Genomic DNA, 15,250 nt, shown 5'->3' on the forward strand with positions numbered 1-15,250 from the left:
CTTTCGAATTATATTATTTGCACATTATTTAAACAAAAACAGATCCTCCCAAAAATAATACTAACTATCATGAAGGAATTTTTTTCCTTTGTTGGTATGTCATTTCTTGAGGAATTATTCCACATGCAAGATAATTGGCAAAATCAGCAAACTAAGGTGTTTCATGAATTTGATTTACCTCAAATAAGTGCTCATCTAGGAAATTCTCATTGATAGGCACACATGATCGAGTTACCTTATCTTGTTCCAACCTCGACAGATGATTAGATATTTGATTTTTGACACCTTTTCTATCTTGGATCTCAAGGTCAAATTCTTGAAGTAATAGTATCTAACAAATTAGCCTCAGTTTCACATCTTTCTTCGTGAGCAAGTATTTAATAGTTGCATGGTCAATAAATACTATAACTTTGGTACCTGCCAGTCGATCTAACATCTGATCCATAAAAGGCAATAGAAAATGGTCCTTTTGAATGGCTTTGTTCAATTTTCTATAATCAATATAGATTCTCCAATCAGTAACAGTTCTCGTTGGAATTAACTCGATACGCTCATTTTCGACAATCGTGATTCTACCTTTCTTCGGCACACATGTACCGGACTTACCCACGAATTATCTGAAATGGGATAGATGATTCCTGCATCTAACCATTTGATCACTTCCTTTCTCATAACTTCTTTCATAATATGATTGAGCCTCCTTTTCCCATTAATTCAAGCTCTTTCACATTCTTCCAAAATAATTTTATGCATGCAAAAAAAAAGGGCTTATACCTCAAATATCAGCTATGGTCCAACCAATTGCTTTCTTAAATTTCTTTAGAACAACAATTAGTTGCTCCTCTTGATCTTTCGTCAGTTCTGCTGAAATAATCACAGGCAAAGTACAACAGTTACCTTAATGAACGCATTTCAAATGGGAAGTGTAACGCTCGGGTTTGTGCAAGTGTACACAGTCGTTATAAAGTAATAAGTATCGAGTTATCATCTCCAAAGGGATTGTATTTGTTCTAAGGGTGTGTTCTCCATTGCTTTTGGGATGAACTTTTTCTAAAAAAAGTGCTTTTCTCTTAAAAGCAATGAAGAACACATATCATTGGGGCAACTTTTTTAACTTTTGGGATGAGCTTTTTTAGAGATGAAAAGGCAGTAAATTTTAGCTTTTTCAGCCAAAAAGCATTTTGGCTGTTATTTTACCTTTTTAACCTTACTTTTTGACTTAAAATGTGTTTGATGCTGTTATTTTGTGTTCTCTTTCTTGGTTATTTAATATGAGTTTTACAAATGTGTTAAAAGCATTAATTAAAAATAAAAAATATTTTTTAAAATAATACAATTGTGTCTATCTAATTACAAATATTTAATTATTATATTTAAATATTTAAATATAGTTTATATATTCTAATTAAATTTAATAAATAATTAATATTAATTACTTAGAAATATTTAAAATTAATATTATATATTAAAATATTAACAATAAGTTATAATAAATTATTTTTTTATATTTTTACTAAAATATCATAATATTAACTAATTTGAACATTATTTAAATACATATTTGTTACTTTATAATATCATGTCTAAAATGGACATTTTACTTTTCAAAAGCACTTTTTAGCAGCAATATCAAACACTTAAATTTTTCCAAAGCACTTCTCAAAAGTACTTCTCAAAAGCACTTTTCCACAGCACTTTTCAAAAGCACTTTTCAAAAGCAAAGAAGAACTGGCCCTAAGTCAACTAATTTGTAAAATTATATTAACAATTTGATAAATAAAAACAATATAATTGAGAAGTGATGATTAAAATATATAAAACTAAATGCAATGATCCCTGATGTGATTTATCCTAACATGCAACTATATGAATGAAATAGATTTTAGCATAATTAACACAATAAGCAACAATTATAACATAAATAAGCTAGGAAAATTACTTTAATTAAGCTCAAATTATTATCAACATGCTTATCAATATTTGAAAAAAACATTCCATGGCAACTCGATCTTTCATGAGTTTGGAAACCACATTAGGTCCTTTCGGCATCCTTTACTTAGTAAATACGCATTTTACTGATCCTTATTTACTAAGGTTTCTTAGTATTCCTGCGAGGTAATAGGGACATGTTAGGTTTGAAACAGTTTAATCACACAAATCTAAAAACTATGCAAATAACAAAGCCTGGTTAGGGTTGTTATGTAACCTACAATTTAATTGGGTTAGGATCAAAATTGAGCATGCACATTTCAATTATGTGTCCATTAGCTGTCATCTGGTTAGGATCGCTCAGCTAATTTAGGTGCATTTCAATTACATATGAACGAAATACAGACTTGATTTTAATTGAAAACATGATCGATTAAGGCACAAACATTGTAAGCATGAATCAAACAAATATTATTCAATGAAAATAATCATCCTAGCTTAAATAAAATTAAGCTATCATTGTTGTAAACAAGAACAGTAAACACATAGCAAACATTCTTGAATTAAGTTAAAGAAAAGGAAGATTAAACCCAAATCAAAGTGGCTGTCACCCAAGATTCTGACTGACGAGGGCTCCTTCGTTCCTTTGCTTTTCTCCTTTGCTGATGGCTCTCCAAGGTAGCCAACCAAGAGCTCTTTAAGAGGCTAATTTGCTAAAAATCTTTATGCAAAGATGATGATAGGCGTGAGGGCTAAAAGAGTTGAGAGAGGAGAGAATGATGAATGAGTGAGGGATGATTGAGGGATGATTGAGGGATGAGGGATGATTAGAAAAGTGAGAAATGGGGTCTTATTTATAAGTGAGGCAGGGGAGCTAGTTTGCTAAAAATAGGAGTGTTCATCTTTTTCAAATTCATCCAAGGGTGGCCGACCATGATTTTTGGAAATGTGGCTGATTTTTGCTTGATTTAAGTGCCACAACATCATCAGGATCAGGACTCGGTCAATTGCAAATCTCCAGGTAAATCTCCGATTTCTTCAACTCTTCAAAGACCTTGTGTAATTAAACCAAAATTTGATTTATGAACATCCACATGCAGCCGAATTTTGGGTTGACTTGGTCCTCCATTTGGATGGTTTTGTAATCAACATAAAGCTCTCAGACCTGTTCAGCAATAATAGATAATTTAGAGGACCAAAGAATGTAATTTAACCACTTTAATTAATCAATTTACTTAATTAATTAAAATAAAATTTATTAATGAAGCATATTAAAATAATTTATTAAATATAACTTTATATTTTATTATTTAATTTAATCATGCATGGCCCACTTTATAGCTTGAAATATAACATGCTCAAATTAATATAAAAGAAGCCGTTTTCTGCATAAAAACTATATAATAAAGTATAAAATCACATTTTAATAATTTACATGTCGCAATTTCATATTTTCATATATTTCATTAATTTATTAAGTAATTACTTGGTTTTAACAACAAATTTAAGTAAAAAGGTGACGAATTATATAGGAAAAATCCTATATGTTTTTTAGTTTACAGGAAGGAAGTACCTTTAGCTCAAGTTTAGGTGATTCTTCGATTGACAACTTGGGTTGCACAAATTCTCTGACTTCCAACTCCAACGATTCAAACCGTGTGTATTGAATAAAATTTCTCGAATTGGCTTCCATCAAAACCATGTTTATAACATCCCGATTTTGGGCCTAGTCGGAACTGTGATTTCGGGACCATAAATCTGAGGCTATAAAAATTATTTTAATATTATTTTGAGGTTACAGCATGATAAAATGATTGTGTAAAACTTTTGTTAAGAAATTTTACCATTTAAATGCTTAATTTGTGAAAAATGACCAAATCGCATAAAATGCAAAAGTTGTGTTCCATTAGCTAAAGGTGTTAAATAGCTATAGAACTTAAATTTGAGGTCCTTAATGAGTAATTAGGCCATTATATATGTGTATGGCTGTACATGAAGTGTAATGAATGAAAAGTCTAAAAGTCAAAAAGTCAAAAATTGAGTATGGGTTGGTATTTGATGACAAAAGCAAAAACTAATAAAATAAAAATCAAATGGTCATCTTCTTTTCCATCTTTTGTAACACCCCGTACCCGAGACCGTTGCCGGAGTCGGACACGAGGGGTTCACAGACTAAATTCGCTTACTATTGCAGTCCATTTTAAAATTTTTCCAGGCAGTTGGCTAACTGCGTCACTGTCACCTTAAAAATCGTATCTTGAGTTTCACAACTCGAAAATCAGTTTCGGGGTTTTTCCCTGAAACTAGAATCATATGCCCATCTACATATTTTTTTTCTAGAATTTTTGGTTGGGCCAATTAATACAGTTTATTAGTCAAAGTCTCCCATGTTACAGGGATCGACTACACTGACCTTTGCGCATTACGACTTGGATATCTCCCTGCACAGAGCTTCAATACTGATGCCGTTTGTTTCTATAGAAACTAGACTCAGAGAGCAATCTATACATATATGGCATGACTCCTAGTTATCTCTGGTTAATTTGTAATGAATTTCCAAAGTCGGAACAGGGAGTCCAGAAACCGTTCTGGCCCTGTCTCACGAGAACCTGAATATCTCTTAACATACTGTCCATATGATCGTTTCGTTACTTTCCTATGAAAATAGATTCATTAAGGTTCGTTTAAATAATTTATTCATTATTTAGTTCCAATCCTACTATTTTTAGTGATTTTCCAAATCTACATCACTGCTGCTGCCAGCATCTGCCTTTAAGGTAGACTTTACCTACTTCATAGTTTCCATGATTCAACTAGCCCTTTTAGCATAAATAGCACAAATTATGATAGTGATTAACCATTCCATACCAAATGATTATAACATTATGCTCAAACATATATAAGCCATTTTCGCATGGCTATATACATTAACCAAAATATTCCTCCGCCACTAGTCTATTTTATACATGCCATAAGATAATCCAAAACATAGCAGTACCAAACAGTGGATAGTGATAGTGTGACTAGTTGCTGACAATCCCCGAGCCTGTAGCTTCGCAATGAGATCTATAAAACAGAGGAAACAGAGTAAACGGAGTAAGCATTACAATGCTTAGTAAGTTTAAGCAGTGTCAACAGATAACAATCAAATTAAAACATAGTTGTTCGTATTTTTATTTCACTCTTCCTTCGGGCATACCATCCCTTTACCGAATACGCACGTCTCATCATATACAATAGGCAGATAAACTTTCACATAAAAGTGAGCTCATGTGACATAGATATATCGTATGATTTCACATCACCCCTCACACTGATCCGATGTCACATAATCATAGGAATAGTCTCATAGATTGCTCTCGTATGCATCACATAACTACTTTATGATTTAGTGCAAATCAAGCTCACATAAAAACTTGGAGTACATACCTGTTTAACCTTTCGCATTGAATATATTTATAAGCAATTCTTATTACGAAGTCTTACCCAGACATAATCTCCACACGAAGTTATCGGGTCTTACCCGGACAAAATCCCCACACGTAGTCATCGGGTCTTTAGAGCTCGGATATAGTACGAGCACGAAGCTTACGGACATTAATCAGTGATAATATTCTCGCATAAAGCCTGCGGGGTTTTAACCCGGATATAGTACTGACACAAATGCCCTTCGGGACTTATCACATTTATACACTTTCGCATCCATCACGTTGGCCTCTCGGCCCTGTCACATATATACACTTTCACATTCATCACATCGGCCATTAGGCCTTATCACATATATACACTTTCACATTCATCACATCAGCCATTAGGCCCTATCACATATATATATACACTTTCACATTCATCACATCGGCCATTAGGCCTTATCACATATATACACTTTCACATTCATCACATCGGCCATTAGGCCCTATCACATATATACACTTTCACATTCATCACATCGGCCATTAGGCCTTATCTCATATATACGCTTTCACATTCATCACATCGGCCATTAGGCCTTATCACGTATATACACTTTCACATTCATCACATCGGCCATTAGGCCTTATCACGTATATACACTTTCACATTCATCACATCGGCCATCGGCCATTAGGCCTTATCACATATATATATACACTTTCACATTCATCACATCGGCCATTAGGCCTTATCACATATATATACACTTTCACATTCATCACATCGGCCATTAGGCCTTATCACATCTATATATACACTTTCACAGTCATCACATCGGCCATTAGGCCTTATCTCATATATACACTTTCACATTCATCACATCGGCCATTAGGCCTTATCACGTATATACACTTTCACATTCATCACATCGGCCATTAGGCCTTATCACATATATATACACTTTCACATTCATCACATCGGCCATTAGGCCTTACTATCATTTCATATTCGAATACTCATAAACTTACAATACCACGATTTAGAATTCAAGTATGGGTTTAATCAATAGCTTATGAGCAACTAAAACAAGTTTATCAAGGTTCACAACAAAATCTCAAATTCAGCACAAGCTGTTTTTCCTGAGCAATAGTCACTAAATTATTTATAACTGGAGCTACAAAACTCCAAATCACTTTCTGTTAATTTTTCCTGAATATAGACTCGTATATCTTCCATCCATAAAATTTCCAGAATTTTAGGTTTGGCCAATCAATACCAGATTTTTCTTAAAGCTTCCCCTGTTTCACTGTTTGACTAATCTGACCACTTTTCACTACGAATCAAATTTCTCATTTTAAAGAATTCAAAATGTGTTGTATTTGATTTCATTTGAAACTAGACTCATTAAGGAGTCTAAGCATATTAATTTTATCTTATAACCATTTTTGTACAATTTATAATGATTTTCTAAAACAGAACAGAGGATTACAGTGTCATTCTGCGCTGTCTCACACAACTTTAAGTATCTAAATATCGGAAATTCCTTTGCTTACACGGTTTCTTTTATAAGAAACTAGACTCATTAAGCTTTAATTTCATGTCTCATTCAGCTTCTAATTCAAGTCCATAAATTTATGGTGATTTTCTAAAGTCACCTTACTGCTGCTGTCCGAAGCAGACTATTTCAAATTACCCTTAAATTCCCAAGCTCAAACACTTAAGAACTTACCATTTGAGCTTAGAACATATCATGGCCACATCATATCTTATTAAATCAACTCATCATGTCCTATTATAATTGAATTTACTCAACATTTAAACACTTAAAACTTACCTCGGATGTGGTCGAACAATTTTGGCGGCTATTCGATCACTTCTTCCCTTCCCTTATCCAACTTTGGTCCTCTAAGCTCTTGAGCTTAATTTAACAAATAAATTGATTTAATCATTTGAGCATCAAAAGAGGAACTCAAGGTATTTAGCCCATATATACATACATTAGACATTAAAGTCACATACATATGAAATCATAAATCAATTCAACATATTAGCCCACACTCTCTTTTAGCCGATTGTCTAAGCCAAGATAAAAGCATCAATATGCTTGCCTCTAGCCGAATACATGCAACATCAAGAAAGAATGATGCATCCATGGCCGAGTGTCATATTCATAACTTTACAAAAACATTTACCATGAGCTAGCTTCTATAATTGGTGGCCACTCCAAATATACAAAGATTTTCAATGATAGAGCATTAACATACCTTAATACATCAAAATAATTAAATTCTTCCCATGGCACACTAAAACCGAATATGTCTTATTCAAATATAAATTCTCATATTTCATTTATTTAACCATTTAACCCTCCTATCAAATAATTTTCACAAACTAATCTTAAACTCAAAATCACATAAAATCGTAACACAAAAGGCATTCATCTAACACTTGATTTCCAAATTCTAACATCAAACTCAAATTTCTTAGCTCATCAACTCATGGCCGAACATCAATTATTCACCAAAACAAAAATTAACTCATGGGTTTTAGAGAAAATTAAGTAAGGAATTCAATGATACTAAAAATTAACAAAAACAACCTGAATTTCACCTTCAATTTTTGCTTCCAAATGGCCGAAACTTCAAAGCCACAAATTTTATTTTCTTTCTCCTTTGTTCGGCCTCCAAGATGAACTACATGCATGTTCTTTTTTTTTATGCCCCATACCGTCCATATCAATTGTCTAAGGTTAAATATCATCACAAATACTCCAACTTACAAAACAACTTCAATTCGGCCTTGAAGATACAAACATGCATGGCTTTCCGTTTTATGTTTTATAATACTTATAAAAATAATTATCTCACAAATAACTTTAAAATAAACATATAAAGACATCATGCATTAAGCCATTACCATCCATATATTTATTAATGATATAATTGCCATTCAAAACCTCAACATTCTAAAGACATAACACTTTAACATTTTCATGATAGCATGCTTATTAATCAATTGATGCATTTTAATCCTTTTTAATGACATAAAGAAAGAAAGAAAAATATTTACCAAGAGTTTCAAACTACTTGGCCGAATATCAACCCTCCAAACAACCAAAAAATTTAACTCATGGAATGGATAGAATTTGAACAAATCACCAAAATTATACATAAATTTTCAAGAATTTCAAAGTACTTACCTCTTTCTAAATATTCTCCAAGCCGAAATCAAACAAAGAAATTTGTTTCTTCTTTCTATTCTCAAGTTACGGCAATGGGGGGGAAAACATGGATGAGACAACTTTGTTCTCATCACCCCTCCCTTTTCATTTCTTTATTACTAACCCTTTATTATATTCTTTCTCCCATAACACACTAACACAACATGTTTCCAACATGTTTCACCCCATAACATTTTGTCCACTCTCATGCTCATGGCCGGCCACTACATATTAGGGGGGAAATTGACATGCAAGTCTACCCTTTTTATTTCATGCACTAATAGATCCTTATGCTTTGACCTATCACATTTCAAAATTTTCTCACATAAGTCCTATTTACTAAAATTCACCTACAATTAAACAAAATTCAAATATGAAATTTTCACACATGCATATATACATATAATAAGCATCAAATATGACAGCTAATTATTTTTATGACTCGGTTTAGCGGTCTCGAAACCACTTCCCGACTAGGGTCAATTTTGGGCTGTCACATCTTTTTCCACCAAAATTTTAAGGAGAAAAACTCATGGAAGCTTGAAATTTTCAACACAACAAACCCTCCACGTGTAAGTCATTTTGGTGATAGTTTTTTATTTTTTATTTTTGATGTTTTTGAGATCCTTGAAGCATAATATAACTATTTCTACCATTATTTTGAGCTAGGATTTATGTTCAAAAATTTACCCATGTGTGTCATGCATGTATTTTGATGATTAATGGAGGAATATGGAAGTTTGGTGTTAGATGAACATCTTTTTCTAATCGATTTTTTGTGAAAACACCTAAAAGGACTTGTTTGTAAAACATGTAAAAATAGGTGTTAAAAATGTGATTTGATGAAAAATACGGGTTGTTATAAGAGGGATTATGAACTGGCTATACTTGGGTAATGAAGAAATTGGTCGCATTTCATTTTACGAGCCTAGGGGCTAAATTGTAATTATGTGAAAGTTTAAGGGTAAAACTGTAATTTTTCCAAAATATGATTTATGGGCTATTTTGAATAATGTGGTAAATAAACAAGTGAAATTTGCTATTATAGATCAAGAAAAATGGAGTCCGGGCCTAGACCAGGGAAAAAGTAAGATTTTGGACTAAATCGAATTAGTTGCCCATGTTTCGTACCGAGGTAAGTTTGTGTGTAATTGGCATAACATCCTATTATGAATTTAACATTAAATGTTGCATGAATTGTATATTTATCTTTGTAAGTATTATTGATATTGTCCGATAAAGAATTGAGGTGATGAAAGCCGGTTGAACCTTAAGAATACTTAAGGTACAAATATCACGACATTTGGGTTAATGAGATCCAGTATAAGACCATATCTGGGATATGACATCGACTTCGGTATGTGTCATCATGTAAGACCATATCTGAGATATGGCGTTGATATGAGATCCCATATAAGACCATGTTTGGGACATGGCATCGGCATCGAATGTTGATCCCATGTAATACCATATCTGGGATATGGCATTGGCATCTTATTATGTGAACGGGGTTTCCTGAGTATCCATTAGTATTCCAAATGGTTCAACGGGCAGTCCGAGGATATGTCAGAGAAATGACGAGGTACGATCATGTCAAAAAAGTATAGGTATGTACGCCAAGCTCGTAGTATTGAAATTACGAAATGATAAAACTTTGGTAAGAGGAGAATAAAGAAATTATGATATTGAGAATGAGATGAGTCAAGTTATGTTCTATATGTGTATGGAAATGCATATTCTTATTACTTATTAATTACATGCAAGCTTACAAAGCTTTATGCTTACCCTCTCTCTTTTCCATTTTCTTATAATATCGTCAAGCTAGCTCGGGGATCAAAATACATTGGAGGCACGTTCACACTATTGATTGGATTATTTGGGTATAGTTAATCTCAACATTTTGAGTATGACATGTATAGGGACCTAGTCTTTTTGTTATATGTCATATTGGTCTAGCCAAATGTGTTGGCTTATAATGATAGTTGATTTATTTTGTGTATGGCCATGAGATATGGCTCATAATGATTATTGAGTTGTAAACCTATTCATCTATGTATGTATGTGCCAATTCCATTATGATATGGCCTATGGTTATTAATGATTGAATGTTAATGAATTATGTGTGTGTGTGTATAAGATGGTATGGAAATGCATACACGCAAGTTTAAGAAATATTGCTTATTTGTATATGTGTTTGAACAAATAAAGGTGGCATTTGGCTTGGAAAATAGCCTTAAAGTGGCCTACATGGGTAGACACACGGGCGTGTGTCTAGATCGTGTGTGACACACGGCTTGCCCCATGAGTGTGTGATCCGGCCGTGTGTCCCCTGCACCCTAATTAATGCAAAATAGAATGTCCAGTAGTAAACATACAGGCAGAGACACGACCGCGTGTCTCCGCTGTGTAAGAGACAATGCCTCAAAACACGAGTGTGTGCCCAAGCCATGTGAAGTCTGCACCTGAATTTGGAATTCAATTTGCCATACGGCCTAAGGACACGGGCGTGTGCCCTGACCGTGTGACCTTATTGGGTTGATGACGTCATAGTCAAAGAGTTACACAGGCTGAGGACATGGATGTGTCCCAAGCCATACGGGCGTATGACTCTCCAAGACATGAAAATTTTTAAGTGTTGTAAAAGTTTCAAAAATTCTCGATTTAGTCCCAAATCTTTCCCGATGCATGTTTTAGGCCTTGTCGGCCTGTATAAGTGATGTTAAGTATATGTTTGAATGACTTTAATTGGAACAAAATTTTATGGTTCAGTTTTTGGGTGTTTGATTGCGTTCAAGTATAGTAATGCGTCGTACCTTGTTCCGGCGTTGAGTACGGGTAAGGGGTGTTACAATGTTTTCTTCACCTTTTTCATCCTCCAAAGGGTCAAGATCTAAGGCTTTCTCCAATGGATCTTCTTCAAAATTGCTTGCCATAGAAACCAAGGTTTCTATCTCTTCCATAACTGAACACTTTTCTACCGGATCGGGTAATTTCATTACTTTAAGAATGTTAAAGGTTACTTGACCGTCTTGAACTCGCATGGTGAGTTCACCTTTCTGCACATCAATTAACATTCTTCCCGTGGCTAAGAAAGGTCTCCCAAGCATGATCGGCATTTCCTTATCTGCTTCGAAATCTAAGACAATAAAATCAGCAGGAAAAATAAATTTATCGACTCTTACCAAAACATCATCGATCTTTCCCTCGGGATATGCTAAAGATTGATCCGCTAGCTGAAGCGTTACAATTGTAGGTCTTACTTCACCTATCCCTAACATCTTGAAAATAGACTTAGGCATCAAGTTGATACTTGCTCCTAAATCACACAAAGGTTTATCACAGTAAGATTCACCACTGTTACAGGGTATAGTAAAGCTTCCTGGGTCTTTCAATTTCAGTGGCAGTTTGTTCTGTAAGAACGCACTACACTTCTTTGTCAAGGCAACCGTTTCATACTCACTCAGTCTGTAACACCCCGAACCCGAGACCGACACCGGAGTCGAACACGAGATGTTAACAGACTTTAAACCCTTTATAAAAATATTTCTCAGACACTGCCAATCTGCGTACTAGTCGCTTTAAAAATCATATCTTGAGTTTCACAACTCGAAAATCGGTTTCGTGATTTTTCCCTGAAACTAGACTCATATGCCCATCTACATATTTTTTTCTAGAATTTTTGGTCGGGCCAATTAGTACAGTTTATTAGTCAAAGTCTCCCATGTTACAGGGATCGACTACACTGGCCTTTGCGCATTACGACCTGGATATCTCCCTGCACAGAGCTTCAATACTGATGCTGTTTGTTTCTATAGAAACTAGACTCAGAGAGGAATCTATCCATATATGGTATGACTCCTAATTGTCTCTGGTTAATTTATAATGAATTTCCAAAGTCGGAACAGGGAATCCAGAAACCGTTCTGGCCCTGTCTCACGAGAACCTGAATATCTCTTAACATACTATCCATATGATCTTTTCATTGCTTCTATATGAAAATAGACTCATCGAGATTCGAATACATAATTTATTCATCAATTTATTCCACTCCTACTATTTTTAGTGATTTTTCAATCTCACGTCACTGCTGCTGCCAGCATCTGTTACGAAAGCAACTATGCCCATTTCGTGATTTCTCCTTGATCTAACTAGTTATTCGTCATACATATCACAAATTATGATCATGACTAGCCATGCCAAAGGCTAATCATTGTCAAACATCCCCCTACTACACTATTGCCATATCATGAATTTTAACACCAAAATAATCAACCATGACATATGGCATAAAAAGGTCGAATTATCAAGATTTACGACCTAACGTTATGAAACCAAACCCAACCGAACATTTATGCCATTTTCGCATGGCTAAAAGTTTACATACCAAAGTTCAAACACAACATAATAGCCTATACATGCCGAAATGTTCTCCTAAGCCGACTAAGAAGAAAGTACCAAAACTTGCTAGCCGGTGTGATGACTTCGACGACGGCACGATCACGCAAAAAGAGACGAGTCCAAGAAACCTAGAATAGGTGACAAGCAAACATCGAATGAGTATATAACTCAGTAAGCCATAAGCATTCCACAACCATCCATTAATAAAATTATCACAACAGGAAACAATGAAATGAGGTTAAGTACTCCATCCATACCAAACTATACCATAGTTCCTTAAACCCTATGGTTCAATCTCATACCAAGTCCTACATTGGCCTTTCATACATCATTTTATTTTCGTTATAATCATACAATTAAACGAACTTTCACCTATTCCACAATGAACCTTATGTACGTGACTTCAACTATAATCGTCACATAGGTTCAAAACTTACCAAGCTCAACTCCAAATATAAACATAGCGCCTATTAGCCATGAACTCAAGGTACTTACCTTTTCCGCTGTCCAAAATTGACTCGGTAAAGTCGCACCCTTCATGTAAATAATTTATAGAAAATATATATTGGGTTCGCACACATAGTGCTTAATAATCAACCGCGCACACTTAGTGCCATGCACTTTAAACTCACACACTTAGTGCCATGCATTTCAAGTTCGCACACTTACCTTTTCCGCTGTCCAAAATCGACTCGGTAAGGTCGCACCCTTAATGTAAATAATTTATAGAAAATATATATTGGGTTCGCACACATAGTGCTTAATAATCAACCACGCACACTTAGTGCCATGTACTTTAAACTCGCACACTTAGTGCTGTACAATTTAAACCCGCACACTTAGTGCCAATCTCATGACCGTGAACACTTATTGCCCGCACACTTAGTGCCGAAAACCAGCCACTCAATAGGCTTCACTTCCTTTTTACATTCGACAAATTTCATCTCTACTTACATATACATTTGTATACATTTCATCTCATTAAACACAATGGTATAGGTATTACGATCCTTTAAATCAATACCAAAGATATGCTTAATGACTTACTTGTGTTGGGTAAGATGGTTCCAACTCGGCTACTCGATGATCTTTTCTTTGCCTTTGCTCGATTCTCCTCCTTTAACTCCTTGAGCTTAATCAATAAATCAACTAGTTTAACCGCCTTGCTAAATATTTACAATCCAATGACACATGCATATGTATGTTAGTATATTCGGCAATCACCCTTACTAATCACCCACTTGATCAATTATGAAGAATCAAAGTTAATATCACAATGTGTACCCTATATGGCCCATTATACATAATCAAATTTAACATCATCTATATATTTACTCATATGGCCGAATATACCTAATCATACATACACCTAACCAAAAATAATTTCTAAAATCTTTATATCATTTATACACTAGTAAAGCATCCTCTCCCTTTCCATCAATTTAGCACATGCATTACTCATTAACCTACAAAAATTATATTCGGCCTTAGCACACAACTTGCTAGCCGATTCTTCCCCATCTAGCAACCAATGCACATATGTGCTCACTCAAAAATGCTAAAAAAAAAGAGATTCAAGAATCATCAATCCACCATCACATGCATCATTAACAAGCTTCATATTTAGCATGCAATGGCATTAACACAAACTCCACCTAGGCCGAATCTTAACTCATCTTCATGCCTCATCACCACAACATCAAACATCAAAATACCAACCAAGAATGTAACATGCATGGCCGAATATCATCTCCATCATTTAACAAAGTTTGAACCATGGCTAGGTAGATTTCAAACTTACAACTTAAAATAAACATGAATCTCAAAGAATAATATCAAACATACCTCAATCTAGTTACATGCATGGCCAAACTTCCTCCTAATTCTCTTCCAAACCAAACATGAAGCAAGAACTCCTTCCTCCTCCCTTAGAATTTTCGGTCAAAAGAGGATGAAAAAGGATGAACAAGTTTTTCTTTTCCTTTCTTTAGCTCACGGCAATGGGGGGGAAACAACCACTCATTTTTTTGTTTTTCCTTTCTTTATTACCCATACTCCTTATTTTATTTTTTTCCTACATACCTCACTAGGCCAACATGTTCCCAACATGTTTCCACCCATAGCATGGCCAACCACTAGCTCAAATTTTGGGTAATTTGACATGCAAACCCGTCATTTTCACAACATGCATTAATAGACCATTTTAAATTAGCCTATCATATTTTCACCATGTCTCATATCGATCCCTATTTAATAATTTCTCATACAATTGGCAAAATTGGAGAATGA

Source organism: Gossypium hirsutum, chromosome A06 (assembly GCF_007990345.1).
Source record: "Gossypium hirsutum isolate 1008001.06 chromosome A06, Gossypium_hirsutum_v2.1, whole genome shotgun sequence".
NCBI lineage: Eukaryota > Viridiplantae > Streptophyta > Magnoliopsida > Malvales > Malvaceae > Gossypium > Gossypium hirsutum.